General features: G+C 41.4%; 1 protein-coding gene across 21 annotated transcripts in view; it reads left to right on the top strand.

The window, feature by feature from the left end:
- The window catches only part of ELMO1 (engulfment and cell motility 1), a 672,133-nt gene that overhangs the window by 533,249 nt on the left and 121,387 nt on the right, over nucleotides 1-17,497 (top strand). Inside the window, exon 1 of one of the 21 annotated variants that reach the window (XM_025985829.2) lies at nucleotides 3,932-4,736. The exons of the other annotated variants lie outside the window; for them this stretch is intronic. The gene's annotated coding sequence lies outside the window, so the exon portion shown is untranslated. Of the gene's footprint in view, nucleotides 1-3,931; nucleotides 4,737-17,497 lie in introns of those variants that run through there. 21 annotated transcript variants of the gene reach the window in all.

Raw genomic sequence — 17,497 nt, 5'->3', positions numbered from 1 at the left:
GGAAGGATTTACTATTAGTGCCACATCTCCATAGCCCAGTACGTGGCATCCCCTTCAGCTCCTTTTTAAATGCTCATTGTAAGTGGTGTTCATTTCAGGTAAGACCATTAGGCTCACTGAGGGAAATCTAGCCAGCTAGTTTAGAAATCATTCTGCAACAGACACTGATCCAAAAATACATATCATCTAACGATTCTTTTTTGATTTGTGAATTTATTTTAAAAGTACTATAAAGGTATATGAATGATACATCAAATTTGGTAATAATATACTCACTACATCATGTTTATGGAAAGAAATAAAATTTAATTAGCTTGTATCTTCCCCCAAGAAACTGCAGGGTAAATGGTTCCAGCAGTGCCTACCCAGCGCAGAGCAGGGAATACAGGCTGTATTGGGAGGTGAAATGGAAAGAGATTTCTTCTGATTTTTGCTCGGGTGCCCAGGGGTGATTTTCTTTCCCCCTATCTTCCAGGTTGATGCTGTGATCCCCTTCGCCTATCTGTAGACAGCACATAATAAAGCTGAATGTGTTCAGAAGCTTGATGACATGCCACTGATGATACATTTTGAGCCTCTGTCGTGCAAAACCATTACACTTTGTGCAAATTCTTGGGGGCTTGTTCAGATATCAAACCGATAAAATGTCGGTTTCCCTTTTCTGAGGTTCAACAGCAGCTCTGAGGCTTGTATAGACTTTCATTGCAGGTCTAGAAAGGAAAGAATATACAGCAATAGCCAAATTAACTGCTAATCTGTGATCTCAGTAACAAAACTACTAGACAAGATTCTATGGAAAAACTCTTTGGAAGTTTCTCCAAAGACCGTGTAGCTATTTGGTGTAAAGGGACCCCTGTGGAAATGTAGGCAAAGCCACTCTTTTTTCAGAACTAACACCTTGACTGGCTTGGTGAACCAAAGGCCCTGCTCGCTAGCTTTTGAATAGATGAGGAGGTTAGAACAGACAGAAGGACAAAAAATGTTCTCAGACTACCTTGCAATTTTGTCTTAAAAAATGAATTTTCTAGGAAAACATTACCTGAAGAAAATCTATGACATGTCTTAGTGTCCACAATACTACGTGATCTACCCGTCTTACTGCTGGCAGGTCTGATAGCATCTCTATCCACCCGGTGAATCTGGTCTTTAAGAACACCCATGTTCTTTCTTCATTCATATGCCTGCTCCTAGCAGCTACCAAGCCCCACACTGTGCAATGGTACCCACCCTCAACTTGAGAATTTGTAGTCAATCCAAGGAAGGTGACCTTGTTCTTTTTTTTTTTTTTTAATTATGATAGTCACAGAGAGAGAGAGAGAGAGGCAGAGACACAGGCAGAGGGAGAAGCAGGCTCCATGCACCAGGAGCCCGATGTGGGACTCGATCCCGGGTCTCCAGGATCGCACCCTGGGCCAAAGGCAAGCGCCAAACCACTGCACCACCCAGGGATCCCCGGTGACCTTGTTCTGATATAGATGCATCCTTTGGGATGGCTTAGAGCAGTGAGACACACACCCCCCATTCTCAAAAAAAAGTTCTTCCCCATTTTATACATTAAAAAACAATTCATTTCCTTTATGCATACATCTCTTAGCAGTGATTCTCAAGCTGTGGTGTGTGTAGGAATCCCCTGGAGAGCTTGAGGAAATGTTCCTAGATTCTACTCCCTGAGATTCTGGTTCAGGAAGGATGCAGTAGGATCTCAGGAATCTTCATTTTTGGGAACTTTCAATGATTCTGACACAGGAGGCCCCTGTAGATCACTAATTTAAAGAAGCTGGAGCTAGAATCTTTGGTTCAAATCCCGGCTCTGCCACCTTGTGTCAACTTGGTCAAGTTACTTAGCCTCCTTATGCCTGTTTCCTTATTCTGTGCAATAGGGATGATAGTAATACCTCATAGCATTTTTGTGAGAATTAAATCAGTTAATTCATATAAAAGTGCTTAGAATGCTCTGTGGACTATTCATTGTCCAGTAAATGCTGGCTAGACTAGTCCAACAAGTTACAGATGCCTTGAAATAGATAATTTCTTATATTGAGTTATGTAGGTGTTTTGAGAGGCAGGGAATCATTCAATGGAGTACTTCAATGGTTTGTCCTTGCTAATTGGATGAAAACCAACCTCTTTAATGTAGTCTCTAGGACCCTACATGTCTAGCCTTTGCTTGCTGTCCAAGGTCATCTCACACCATCCTAAATTTTAATCATTCCCACTGCAATCAGCATTTGGTGTCTTTCAAGTTTTCAAAGATGCCGCATCCCCTCCTGGGCAGTGCACATCTAAATACGCCATTCACATGAGCTCTTCCTTATGTCTGAGACACACTGTTCCCCTCACTTTTAGTTTACTAATTTTTACTCTTCCTTTAGATCTTAGCTCAAGTATCACTTCCTCTGAGATACTTTTCCTCACCTTACTAAGTTAAAACTTTTCATTTGTGCTCATGGCGCATAACTCTCCATCATACCACATAGGAAGGGTGTACTTTCACACTTTTTTTCCTCCTCTACTAAGTTAGTGTGCCATAAGTCAAAAACCACACCAATTTGTTTGGTCACTATGCATCTGTAGAACAAATGACAGGTTGGAATGACATGTTGCTGCTTAACTACAGCGGTGATTTGGATATTTTCAGGAGGGTGAGAGGGTCAGGGTTGGGGGGGAGATGTCCTCATGGCAGAAGAGGTTAGGGATGTTCTAGAAAGGCAGTCAAAAAACCCCGAGATATCCACCACCCCAGAGGGTGGAGGTCATCTGGACAGAGCTGAGGAAGATGGCCAGAGTTGGATTTGGGGGCCAGAGAGAACCGACATGGGCGAGAAGTCTTTTCCAAGCTCATGGGGGCAAAAAAAGAGATAAAATGGAAAAGCAGGATCCAGATTGTTGAAAGGACAAATTCAACCTCAAGACCACTGTGCCGGAGCTGAGCGCTTGGAGCCAGAGGGGAATGAGGTTTATACTGAGACTCATTTTGGAATACATGAGGCCAGGGCTACTGCTGCTTATTAAACTGCGAATGTGAGGTAGATAGATGGTTCACCTTGGCTTCAGGAGCCAGAGGTGGGCAAAGCCCCCGCTGAAGCTTGCTCTGTGTCATTAATGGTTTGAAGGCACCAGGCTGGTAGAGACCTTCAGGAAAGAGAAGGCTCTCCTTGATAGTCGTGATGGTGGGACAGAGGAGAATTCCCTTCTATCTTAAGCCGGAATCATAGCCTCCTTTGACATTTGCCATGCTCAGTCAGTCTTTGTAGAGCTGAAGGCTTCCACAGACACACAGGTGAGATCCCCACCGCCTGGGTCTCCTCTTGGCCTGACCTGGCCTTGTAGTCATTCATTGCTCAGTGGCGGCCCCTGCTGATGAAGAGAAAGATAGCACATCCAGAGTCTGACATGAACTCTTGTCCTGTAACTAGAAGAATTTGGAGCTAACGGGAGTTGGGGTGGGGGTGGGGGGGGGCGGGGATAGAAACGGACTGAGGACATCCCCAAGGAGATGCCCGTGTTCAGGGTGCCTTGTGAGCTGTGAGAGAAGAAGCTGAGCTTAAAGACTTTGTGCTTAAAAATCTTCTCCGAGCCTCTCCGTTTAATCGCTTCATTGCAAAGATTTGCTAGGAACCATCGCCAGTGCCCCCTGAGAAATGCCATTGCAAACTTTTATTTGGGGGCCTTTCAGGGCTATTAGATGACAAATATTTTAAAAGATAACCCGCTACCTCTGTAGGTTAACTTACAGTAAATTTTCATGAGCGGTGGAGGCACCGTGCTTATGCTTGTTTACATTCTGGATGGGAATCAGAGTAGAGATCCTTCCTCCGTAGGAGTCCTGCTGGGATGCACCCTTGCGTGCACGCATTTCTGGGCATGTGAGCACTTCTAGTGTGTGTGTGTGTGCCGAGTGTACAAAGTAAGGCAGTTACATGACATTTCTGGACAAAAACTGCATGTGAAGAGAAGAAGAGAAAGCAAACTCACAATCAAATAAAAGTAGGGAGAGGGGGAGAGATGAGATTGCAGTTGATTATGGGTCTGGCAGCAGATGTTCTACACGAATCCAACTCGCTGCAGCCAGTCTGTTTCCATGGCAACAGAATCAGTAATTATTGAGCCCAGGCGCTCCCCCCTCCTTCCTCCCAACAAGGTGGAGGCTGATGAATATGAACTATCTCTAGCCCATCACCAGCTCTTTCTTTTTCTCCTTCTTTTCCTTCCTTTCTTTTTTTTTTAAGTCCTTTATAAGGAAAGTGGGGGTATAGAGGAATACCCAGAAGAGGAGCTATGTATGTTTATTGATGAAAGAGCAGAGGGCACCAGAATTGAAGTTATTATTTTTCTCTTGTGATACTATAAGAGAAAAGCTCTTCCTAGAAAAGCCGATGATCTCTGAAGATGCTAAATAAATGAGCAGGAGTTTCCCTGAAATGGAGGCTCCCTTTGATTGGCTGATCTTTCTGCGATTCCTGCCAATGGGAGCACCCCTGGGCTCGGGCTCCATAAACATAAGCAAAGCTACATGCTTATTCTTCTGGACTTGAAGTGTGTACCATTCAAAGGTGTGCGGCAGGTCTCCATTCACATGGCTCAACTGGAAACCTGTTTCATGAACAAGCTTACTCAGGAACCATCTGGTATTCCAGCACATTGTTCTTCTGGGGGACGACTCTAAGTCATTTGGTGGCGGCAGCAGGCTTAGCAGCAGTATTTGTAGTTGGGAAAGATGGACTTACGGGAGCTTGGTGAGTAAACCTCCGCCTTACACATCTGTCCGCCGGTATTAGCAGCCTGAGCTAAAATGCAGCCTTGTCCTATTGTCTGCCGAGAAAACTAGGAATTGGAACGAGCACATGGAGGAGCAGGCATTCTAGGGTTCCCGTGATGTGTGAGCTTCTGTATTCCAAAGCCTGCATGCATTGCTTGGGTAGGATCGGATTCGTAGTTGCCTGTGTATTATACTGGAACATTGGTTTGTCTAGTTGGGATTAGTATGAGGAGTGGGGTCTTGCTTTATCTGCCGGGATATAGATCCATTTCAAAAGAGGGTGCTTTTCCAACTAAATTAATAAGAGTCCACCTTGTGCATTGCTGGGGAGAGAGAGAAAGGTGCAGGCACGGAGCCGAGAGGTGAGCGGCTTGACTGTGTTGCTGGTGTTTGCATTGTGAAGAGAGATGTTATTACAATGGTCTGTCAAACACTTCTTCAGACCCCCAAGCACAGAAGGAGGCGTCTCTTCTGCATGCACTGCTGATCTCGGCTTCGGGAGTGTGCAACTGAGCTAGGTCATGCCCCTTACTTCTTTCATGAAACCTGTCTCTAAATCAGAATATGTTCACTCTCTTTCTAAAAATTAATTGCAAAGATGACTTGAAGTCAGAGAGATTTCGGCTGCCAAAAACCACGCTTCCAAACGACTCTGTTTTGCATCCTTTTAAACCCCTGAAAACCAGAGAGGGTTTGCAAAGTTATATTCAAGGATTGGCTCCTTGCCAGGGAAGGGTTGCTCCGAGCTATTGCTTTGCTCCCTGGGGTTTAATTTTCTGACACTGGTGATGAAATTCTCGATTTCTTTGGGTAGAAGCAGGAAAAAATAAGAAAGCAGTGCTGTAAACAGGCAATGGAGGGGCAGCATGGAAAAGGAAAAACTCTTTGCCTTTAGAGACCCTTCTAGCTGCAAACTTAAAAATATATGTGGCAAGACAGAACTCAAGCACAGTGTAGGATTCCAGAGGAACTATAATCTTTCAGAACATGGAGAGGGGAGGCATCGCTTTCGGCGTGGGTGCAGAGAGCGGGGGCTGAACTTGGGGCTTCCATCTCTGCCTAAGAACCTCTCCCCAGCATCTCTGCTGGTTGTGAGGCTTCTTCATCACTGTTACTTTTTTTTTTAAATGTAATTTCCCATCTCATGTGCCAGGAAGACTGACAGCACACTGCATGTCTTCTATTTACAGTTCACTTGGGTTCAAACAACAGAGAGAGAAAGAGAAGAAAGCAATATCACCTGGTTCAGATATATATGCACATGAAATAGTTGAACATGGGAAATCTTACCGGCTTGTCCTTTATACAGTGTCCTTTTGACAGAAGAGCGTGTTGTAGGTCTTCACGTGGCTGTAGATTGGAATTTGCTGTGTCCTAAATGGGTCTGTGATGAGCGGGTAAAGAAACCAAAGAGCTGGGAAGGTTGTGCCTGTAGAAGACCCGAAAGCAGGGTGAGAGGGGTTGGAAAGGGACCTGACCTCTTCTGACCCGATGCCATGGGAGGAGATGGCCAAGTTTCCTCATTGTGAGTCACAGTACACAGTATAGGAGAACCAGGTCACTTGACCAGGTTAGAGACCTGTTTGTTAGCTGAAGGCCCCTCTAGAAATGTAGGCTGTCCTTTCATCCCAAGAGGCTCAAGATGGTGTGCCAAGCTGAGTTCCACCTGGTCGAAGGCAAGTGTGTGCACGTGAGCTCTCCCTATTGCATCCCGTTCCTTGGCACACCTTGACACACGCACACTTTTGAGGAAGTCTGGTTTCTAACGGGTGTGCATTAAGTGACGTCATTTCATTAGAATGACCCTCCATCCTCTTTTGGTGTCTTCTCTCCCCCGGTTGCATCACTTACACGAGTGAGGTACTGGCATCTGTTGGCAAGAATGAGAGAAGAAACGGCCTTTTATGGAAGCAGTAAAAATGTTTTTTAAAAATTAAGAGTAGTTATTAATCTATTTTTAGATCATGGAAGTCTAAGAATTTGAAAACTATGAAACTCTCCCCCCGGGCATTAAGAAAATACATTATGCATAATCACATAATACTTTGATGACGACCCATTTGAGGGCCACGTAGGATCTCTGTCCTGGGTAAATAGCCCAGAGTTTATTTTACCCTCAAGTTTATTTGCCCTCAAGTTATTGCAAAGGGTCCACTAAAAACTGCCACAGCCCTATGCCAATCAACTGCTGACCTAAGCAGTGGCTTCAGTACCTGAATGAGGTCCCGGGTGTTTTCACTTAAGGTTTGAATGAAGAAGTCTTGGAATAGTTCTAGAACATGGTGGCTTTCTCGTTTCTCAGCTTGCAGTGTTGGGTGATAAAAGGGTAACGGGACTTGAAAGGAACATGTTCCTTTAGCTGCCAAATGGCTACCTGTTCACTCCAGAAGCAGAAGGCTACTTCGTACTTCTTCTTAATGGCATTTGTAGGATATAGGACATATTAGAATCATACGTGTAAAGGTGAGTAAAAAATAAATTTCCTGAGATTTTCATGTCACCGTCAGACTTGCCTGAAAGGTCAAAGTGAAAATAAATATGTTAAATCCGATCCCTGAAATTCAGCATTGAACTTGATGACGTGAGCACTGGGTGTTATACTAGATGTTGGCAAATTGAATCTAAATAAAATATTTTTTAAAAACAAGAAATTCATTGAGAATTGGAATGATAGAATCTTTCATTTCTCCTAGCAGCTGGAATAAAATCAATCACAATAGGAAAAGCTAACCTGCCTTGAGCATTTGTTGTGTGCCAGGCACTGTTCAATACAATTTATGTAGATATAATAACTCACTAAATCTTTCAAACAGCCCTAACAGGATTATTTTCTAGATGAAGAAATTGAGGCACCAAAATATTAAGGAACTTGCCTGTGTTTAGCAAGCTAGGGACTGGCAAGTGGCTTGTGTTTTCACACATGTTGATTTACGTGTTTGCCGCATCTATGGATGGAAGGAGTGTGAATGGACAGGGGAAGGGGGTCTTCTCAGCTCTCATTCTGTCGAATGGAACCAGGTCACAGGAAACTGAATTCAACAACCATTGTGATAATTAAAGTCAAATTAGAAAGGCATTTTCGGGTGGTTGGGCAAATTCTTCAGAATGCCATTTAGGAAAAGATGTTTGAGTTAAGTAAAACCTCGTTTGCCAAAATGCCCCATGTGTTTATCCCCTTGTGTTACTGTACGATGTGCCACCTCATTCCAAGGAGTGTTTCTTTGACGGATACGAACTAGGTCAGTTTCTATGTGAGATTGGCTCCTCTTGGGCCAGCTGTGAGAGGTGGAAGGTCATCAGTTCCATGGCTGCCCTTTGCTCTCATTTGCCAGGAATGATTTGCAGTTGCCATAGCAACAGCCAGGGTCTTGAAGGGGCAGGAACAACAGTGCAGCCGGTCTAGGGGCATGCATGACCCGCAGTAGATGTGGGAATCACCAGGGCTACCATGCTTTCTGAAGACCCTGTTAATAGACCCAGCTCAGAAAGAGATTCCAGCTAGTGGCAGAGGACAAGCATTGATGGAGCAACTGAAGATTCAAAAAATGAGATCTGAAAATCATTGATCGTGATATAGTTTGCAAACCATGCCTCTCAGAGTTGGGGGCCATTGATGGAACTGAGGCAATGCGTGTGTGGCGGGATGTGAGTGGATCCTTTACCCCCTATTTCAGAGCATCTCCATTTCTATCTGTTTTAAAAACTGCCATTCCCACTGAAGACTTAGGAATGAAAAATGGAGGGGAAAGAGTTAGGTCACTAGATGGAAAAAGGAAAACTAGTGATGTCCTTGAAGTTTTCAGTTTAACATGTAAAGAAATAGCAGAAAAGAGCATACAAGCAAGATGGCATGGCTAGATGGAAAAAGGATCTGTAGGGGTTTCAGCAGCAGGTTTTAAAAACATGGGTTCTTTGCTGTACATGCCTAATATTATGCACTTTCTACTATTACACTAGGTATGTGAATGTGTAAAAGACAATTTCAATAGCTATTCAAAAAATAATGTCCTACAGGGATAATATGGTAGATCTGTTTCTAGACCAAAACTGTCTAGTGGAAATATAATACAAGTTACATATGTAATTTTGATTTTTTTTTAGTAATCACATTTAAAAAGTAAAAAAAAAAAAGGCAGGTCTAGAAATGTTAATAATGTATATATTTAACCCAGCATGCCCAAAATATTTCAACATGCAACTACAAAATTATTAACAAAATATTTATATTCAATCTCTTATGTTGTCTTTGAAATCCAATGTGTAATTTGCAGTTATAGCAAATTTGGTTACTAAATTTCCACAGGAAATCTGTTTTTCATAAAATTTACCATTAAAAATGTAGATTCACATACCCAGTGTTTTCTGAACGTACATAAAAGTTTTTCAATAACTGAAGTTATCAGTTTTTAAATTTAAATGAGCTAAAATTAAATAAAATTTGTAGTTCAATTGTGCAATCATACAAGCCACATATTTCAAGGTGTCCATAGCCACATGTGGTTAGTGACTAGTCTATGATAGACAGCACAGTACTGGGCTCCAAAGAACTTTCCTGATACAACAGGCCAGTGACTTCCACCTCATCATCATGTCATGGCACCTTCATTTCTTCTTCATCTCCGCGAAATATCTGGAAGACACTTGCCCTGACAACAGAGAAACAAAATATTAGTATTCACAAATTTGTTTACTTTTTCCCTTAACCATTGTACATAGAAAACCCAACATGTAGCTAAATCTTATTTTTTCCATTACTCTGTTTGGCATGGGGAATTAAAAGGTGTGCTGTTTTTTTTCCAATTGCAGAAAGTCAACATTCACCATCTGTGGCATTTTTCTGTCCCTAGATATTGTGCCCCCGCCCCTCACCACACTTTGGACCACCTCCATCAACTCAGTATGTTCAGGAAACATGGGTTTAGTTTTAATATTAAGCTATGCAAACCTTGATTGAGAGGGTAACTCTGCTGCAAACAGATAATTCTTTATGAAGACAAGTATAAATTGAGGCAAAGGGATGATTTAATTGCTGTCGTCTTATTCAATTCTGCAAATTTTGTTTAGCTAGAAAATATTGACTAAGTAGTTCTTACAGTTAATTTGGTCTTAAAATCCTTACCTTCAACATCATATGTTATTCTATTTATCCACTCCCCCAAGGTTTTTTTTTTAATGTAAAACTAATTATGAAAATGTAATCAACGTTTTCAGTAAACTAGATCAAAATCATGCAGTGGAGCTTTCTTAGAGGAATCCAGTCCCAGCCTCCTAGAGATGTCCTGACATTGACAATTGCAGCCAAATCTGCAAATGGAAGGATAGAGCTCAGTTTAAGTTTGGTCCTCTTAAACCTTCAGTTAATAAAGAAGTCTTTTAGAAATCTCACAAAACATTGAGAAAGGGAGAAAAAAAAATCCACACAGTGCAATACCATCCCTAATGACAGGGATGCCTTCTGGTCCAACTATACCCATTACCTGCACATTGGACAGAATTCCCAAGGAGAATGCCTTGTGCACTTAAGCACTCAACAAATGTGTTCTGGATTAAGTTGTATGACTCCTTTGCAACTTCTTTCTTTTCATGGCAGGACTTTATTGTCTTTACTGAGGCAACACTGGCAGACCAAGTAGGTTAAACTATAAGCAGGGTTGAACCTAAGAGCGAGATACTTGCTTTGTGAATCTGCTGATACTTGGCCACGCCAAGGACTATCATGAGTGGAAAGAAGTGCTGTGGGATTTCAGTGAGTACAGCAACACTGGGAAGTAGCTATATATTACGCAAGTGAAATTAGCATTACGGTAATTGTCTTTGAATGCCACAGGACTTTGAAGTCCACTAATTTGCTAGCTAATTTCCAACAATCTATGATATTCTAGAAATCTAGGGCTAGAAAAGTACTTGTATAGATGAGAAAGCAGTAATCCACGATCTAGGGCCTTGGATTATTGTCTGTGGTTTAGCAACTGAATTCTGTAAATCATTTAACCTTTATGCTCCACAGCACATGGGTAGAGTGAAGCTTAGACTTGGTGATTTCCAAAGTCAAGCTTTCAAACAATCTGCTCTCTAAGGCTCGTATTTCATAGATCGCAGCAATCATTCCCACTGTACCTAGATGGAGCCTCAGAATCCATCTTAACACAGCACTAAGTCAGCCACTACCAAGCAATCAGAACTGGCTTACTGCAGAAACGGATTTTTCATCCCTCTCCTATGTCCTTTTCTCAGCTCTGTGCATTGTGCAAGACTTTGAAAAGGAACATACAGGGAATTATCATCAGTATGCAGGGTTTCAGGGATAAGGGAACGTCAGTTCTTTACTCATCCTCTTGCTCAGCTGTTCCATGGAGGTGTTGCCATCTGACAAGGAGGGCTGCAGCCTGGCACTTTGGGAGCTCACTTTTCCTTTCCTTTGAGCTATAAGTGATGAGAGACCTGTCAAGGAGAGCAGTTCACTGGCATCATTCCCAGACCTGGAAGCATAATGAAATAAAGTTTCATTCTGACTTGGTTGGAATTTTTATAGCTGAACATTTGAGATAGCATCTGGGGCAGTTCTAACATCCCTTTGCCTGGTGGGAATGAAGCACCCATCAGCTAATGGAACTCAGGCCTTCATGCTGGCAGCGCATACTGACAGACTTACCCTTTGGGCAAATCATTTCTAAGTAGAGCCAGCCAGGCCACAGGTCCTAGCAGCTAAGATGGAGCTCACTCGTGTCTAATGGTTGAACAATGTGAAATATGCATTATAGGAGCTTTATCACCTACAAAGAATGATATCAAAGAACTGGTCTGAACACCACCAACACTGGTACTAAGCATCGATCTAGACCACTTAATGTTAAGGATTCAACCGAAGGCTTGGGCTCTAGGGATCCTATGTTGGTACTGTCCATTGGCCCTCTCTTCCTGATACCCACACCCTTCCAGCTTTAGAGAACGGAGTGGGTCAGTGGACAAAAGCCCTCACTCTGGATTCCATAAGCCAGGCTCAAACATCTCTGCAAAGTGGGCCCAAGAAGCTCTGCAAAGATCACTTTATGGATAGATCCCTCTATCCTCCATAAAATTTCTTGAGAGCTAGGTAGATGACTCTTTAACCCCTTTGAACCTTAGCTCTCTTATTTATAAAAATGGAAGTAAAGGTGCATTTCTCACAAGGCTGTTGGCGAGTGAAAATTAAATTATGGTGTCTGTGTAAGTGATGAGTGAATACATTGTGTAAGAAGAAAATAGTATGATTATGTTCTTGAGTAGAAGCCATTTATTTTTTTGTATCTCAGAGGATGTCTAGCTCAGCTCTTTGGCTGTGTCTCTGATTGGACAGCTGGAGTGCTAGGAGGGCACGTGCCATCTGCTCTCAGATCAGTTTCCTAAATCCTCAGAGACTACCTCAGCCCTGCTAGCACCAGAGGCTACCCAGAGAGAAAAGGACGCTGCCCTTAGAACAAAGAGCTTGGGATAAAGTCCCAGCTTAGCCACTAGTAAGATGTAGGTCTTGCCGTATTGCCTCTCCAATCTTTACTATCATTTTTCTCATGTATAAAATATAGATAATATCTATCCTATCAGATATATAAAAATATTTAGAGAACAAATTAACATATCCCATGTGCTCTGTGGATTGTACTTAAGGTAATATATAAAGTGTTACTATTATTATTTCAAATCTAATATCTCTTAACAACTCAGCCTTGCTTATAGAGGAGGAATCACTGGAAACATGTTTTTAGAGCAAGAGTCCCAGAAGCTCCAGGGTAATGATGTATGCTTTCCTGATTTTGGAAGCCAGTCAAGATCAAATGATATTGTGCTTCTTGGCAGATGCCTTGTGGCATTCAGGAAGCCTGTGACCTGTCATAAATAATTGGTCCCTTTTACATTTGTAAGTCAAGATGTTCTTGGTCTCTGCATATGGCCCATAAATCTTTCTGGATTGCCAGGTTTTAGCCATCCTGCCCCAACTCTGTCTTTCTTCTTCATGAAGACATAATAAAATTTTGGAAAACATGCATATATTTGGTTCTTCCATATGGACGTTCCCAGCTACTTCTTGATAGCTTTCTTGTCTCCCCCATTCCCCTTAGCTGTGCACTCTACACCCCTGAATTCTATATTCTGTCAAGAAAGGAGAAAGGGTGATGTCCTCCTTTTTCTTGCTCTCTGAATTCAGTCAATAACCACTATTTGCAAAATACTTGCTCTGTATCAGTTCTAGGCCTTGGTGTTATCTATGAACATAAATCACCTGTGAATGTCTATGGCTTAACCTGCAGAAAGGTTTATTTTTCATGCAATCATTAGCCTCAAAGTTGCCCAGAATTTAGAAGCCATGATAACAAAATTCCCAACAAACTAGTTTTTTATAGAAGTTGACCTTTGAAGAGCACAGGTTTGAGTCCATTTATAGGTGGATTTTTTTTTTGCAGTACAGTATTATAAATAGTACAGTACCATCTTCCTTATATTTTCTTTTTTAAAAAAGATTTTATTTATTTATTTGAGAGAGAGAGAGAGAGACAGAGATAGCAAGAGAGAGAGCATGAGCAGGGAGGAGAGGGAGAAGCAGGCTCCCTGCTAAGCAGGGAGTCCGACATGGGGCTTGATCCCAGGACCCTGAGATTATGACCTGAATCAAAGGCAGACACTTAACTGCTTAACTGACTGAGCCACCAAGGCGCCCTTCCTAATGATTTTCTTAATAACATTTTCTTTTCTCCAGCTTGCTTACTGTGAGAATATAGTATATGTAATACATAGAACATAGAAAATATGTATTAACTGACTATGTTATCGGTGTGACTTCTGGTCAACAGTAGGCTATTAGTAGTTAAGTTTGGGTGGGGGAGTCAAAATTATATACAGCTTTTCAAATGTGTTGGTGTGTCTAACCTCCACATTGTCCAGGGGTCAACTGTATTCACTAATTTATTTGTATATTCACTTAAGCATTCATTCTCCTGCCATTTACATAAAGAATAAATATCCACTTCTTAAAAGTTGGACTTCTGTAAGAGTTCTTTCAAAACAACCTGAAAGTAATTGATAAAAACAAATTGGCCAAGAACTGCCCTTGATTTTTGCCTTTGTTCCCCTCGGTGTGCTACTTTATATGGCCTAGATGGCACAGAGGTAAATGTAAATAATGAAAAATCAGAACCATAAAAGCAAACTCAAGAGCTATCCACTCTCTTACTTTTTGCAGAGCAGTTTAGGAGATGAAACATAGGTGAACCCAAAAATGTTCACTTTACCAAAGGTTTCTGAACTGTTAGAATTTTCAGGGGAGATAGAATTTGCAACTATGGTGATAGAGAACTGTTGTAATTTCCTTGTCACCTGCTTAGAGGTCTGAGTAGCAGTGGGTGGGGAACTCTTGTAGCCCTCTGAGCACTGTAGTAACTATACAGTAATCAAACCAACAGTGTGTGGCGCTCTCTCTCCCATCCCTGGTGTAGTTGTACAGGCTCCCTCCCAGTCACTGGCTTCAAGGCCAGATCAATGTCAGAAACACTTGCCTGATGCTTATAAAAACTGTGCCTTCGTTGTGCTAGGCACTTTTATATGAAGAGGTCCTTTTAATGGTATTTTCCGAGCTGTTTTTTTTTAAATTCTTCTCTTTTTTTTTTAAGATTTTATTTATTTATTCATGAGAGACACAGAGAAAGAGGCAGAAACACAGGCAGAGGGAGAAGCAGGCTGCCTGAGGGGAGCCAGATGTGGGACTCGGATCCTGGGATCCCAGGATCACACCTTGAGCTGAAGGCAGATGCTTAACCACTGAGCCACCCAGGCATCCCTGATTATTATTATTATTATTAATGTGGCTGTTATTTTAAAATTACTGCATACAGTGGTCTGTCAAGATACAGTTTTTTCCCCTGGTTTTATTGAGAAATAATTGACATACATCACTGTAAGTTTAAGGAGTACAGCGTGATGGTTTGATTTAAACATGTGCAATCATTACCACAGTGGGTTCGGCTAACATCCATCTTCTCACATAGATACAATAAAAAGAAAAGAAAAAAATTCTTCTTGGATGAGAACACTTAGGATCTACGTTCATAACTTTGCTGTAAACTACACAGCGGTGCTAACTATAGTCATTAGTTGTACATCACGACCCTAGTACTCACTTATCTTTTAACTGGCAGTTTGTACCTTGTGAGCACACTCCTTCTCCCCACCCTCTACCTCTGGTAACCATTAATCTGTCTCTTTTTATATAAGTTTGGTATTTTGTTGGTGGTGGTTAGTTGGTTTAGATTCCACATATAAGTGAGATCATACGGTATTTGTCTCTGTCTGACTTAGCATCATGCCTGCAAGGTCTATCCATGTTATCACAAATGATAGAATTTCCTTGGTCTTTTTTTTATGGCTCAATAATATTCATTGTATATATATATACATATACATGTATATATATAGGAGATGAAAATGTATGTATATATAGGAGATGTATATACATGTATATGTATATACATATACATACATATATATATACACACACTACACCATCGTAGGATATAGGTTTTTATCAAAGAGTGCATCCCCCAATGCTCAAAGGACAGAGGGCGGGATTCAGGGAGGCTTTAGTGCCCATTCTCGGTCTCTGTCCTTTTTCCTAATACATTTCATTGCAACGTTAAGAGCAATCTTTAAAGGCATTATATACCCTTTTTACAGGTAAGGAAACAGATGCAGAGAGTTAGCTTATTATCCTTCCTGTAAGTGGCAGAGTGAGATTCAAATTCAGGTGTGTCTGATTCCCAAGCCTGTGTTCCTCTTACTGACATCTAATACCTCCATTTCAGCCCCACCACTTATACCCTGATTTATAACTAATGCATTAGAAAAGTAGACTTCAGTCTGGGGTGCTCATTCCCCTGAAGAGTGGGAAGACTTTTCAAGGGAAAGTCAGGCATGTCTAGTTTTAAAGTGATCCATTTCCACATTCTCAGTTTCCACCTGTACCTCAAAACGGACCATCTTGAGAGGGCTCTTAGGACCCTCCCAGCGGCCTGCTCCCTCTTGACAAAAGAAAGGCCTCCTCTCACCTCCATCGGATCTCACAATGGTGTGTGGCCCAATGTGTGGAAGCCTTCTCTGAGAGCCACACAGAGGCATGTGACAGATCCTTTAAGTAAAGATCCATAAATGGGTTCCCATCTTAATAAGAAATGGAGTCCCAATGAAATCTTTCTCTTTGGTTTAATAATCACCAACATTTGTAATGTATTTATTTCAATTACTTCATATTAAAATTGTACTGTTATACTCAATGAAGAAGAATATTTTTATTATAGTCTCCTGTTCACAGAAAATGTATTTTAAATGAGATTTTAGTGTGTGTGTATATATGTATATATATATATATACCAAGAGATGTATAATAGTATGATTAACAGTTGACTTTGAAGCATAGAATTCTATCATGCTAAAATTCTGTATGAGTAGAATTGAGGTAGAATGGGAACAATGGGAAGTAGAATGGGAATTTGAGTTCTAAGACAGGATGGCAAACAATGACCCATGAGCCAAATCCAGCCCACTGCCTATTCTTGTATACAAAGTTTGCTGGGACACCAGCCATGCCTATTCATCTATGTGCTGTTTATGACTGCTTTTGTGCTACAATGGCATTGTTGAGTAGCTATGACAGAGACTGCTTGGAAAGCCTAAAATAGTGTTTGGCCTTTACATAGAAAGTTTGCAGACCTATTATTAAAGGAGAAAAATGATGTAAAATTTCCAACTATTAAAAAAGAGCTTATTCATATATTTTTAAATGAGTAATTATGGGTATAAAAACCCTATTGAATATATATCCAAGCATATATTTTAAAATGTGATGTAACAGTTTTATTTTTTATTTTTATATCAATATTATAATATGCTGAAAATTATATTCTTTGCAACTATTCCAAATGCGATGAAAATTTTCAGCCATCAATTTAAAAATGTGCACGTAGAAGGTATACATAGATTTTTTTTTTTTTCAAAATAGGGAGGAGACCACTACCTTTGAAGACAGGATCAGGGATGTGACTTTCCACAGTTTAAGGCCATCCTACGATGGATGGGAGCTTACCTTTTTCATGGAGCAAATTGAGCCCCATGTGAGTACCTCAGCCCTCACTCAAGCTGTTCCTCCACAGCCTTGATGGGTAGCTGACGTCAATGTTCTCTAACAGGGCAATGTCAAAGAGTGGCCTTAAATGTCTGGGTTCAGTCTTACAGATCAGAAAATTCCTTCACAAGCTCCTACTTTGGCCCTTCTATTGGCCAGCTGGGGGAAGAAAGAACAGCAGTGCCCTTCCAAGAGGTAGAAGGTTGGGCTTTTTAGGACATCCCTGCAGAACTGATGGGAGCCTGTGCTGCCTCTGGCTGCAGTGTTGGTGGATTGCACCCCACAAGTGGATGTTGACATCTGACTTGATACATGTTTAGGATTGAATTCTGTCTTTCTCCAAAACTGACATGCTGGTCAATATTTCAGAATATGACCTTGTTTGGAGATAGGGTCTTTATAAAGGTAGTCAAGTTAAAATGAAGTCCTTAGAATAAGCTCTAATCTGCTTGTGTCCCAATAGAAAGGAGAAATTTGGACACAGAGATAGACATGCCTTGAGATAAGACGTTGAAAAAACACAGGGAGAAGATGGCCACTTACAAGACAAGGAGAGAGGCCTGGGACAAATCCCTCCCTCACAGCCCTCAGGA

Source organism: Vulpes vulpes, chromosome 7 (assembly GCF_048418805.1).
Source record: "Vulpes vulpes isolate BD-2025 chromosome 7, VulVul3, whole genome shotgun sequence".
NCBI lineage: Eukaryota > Metazoa > Chordata > Mammalia > Carnivora > Canidae > Vulpes > Vulpes vulpes.
Note: the sequence above shows the minus strand (reverse complement) of the source record. Positions and strands in the feature narration are given on the sequence as shown.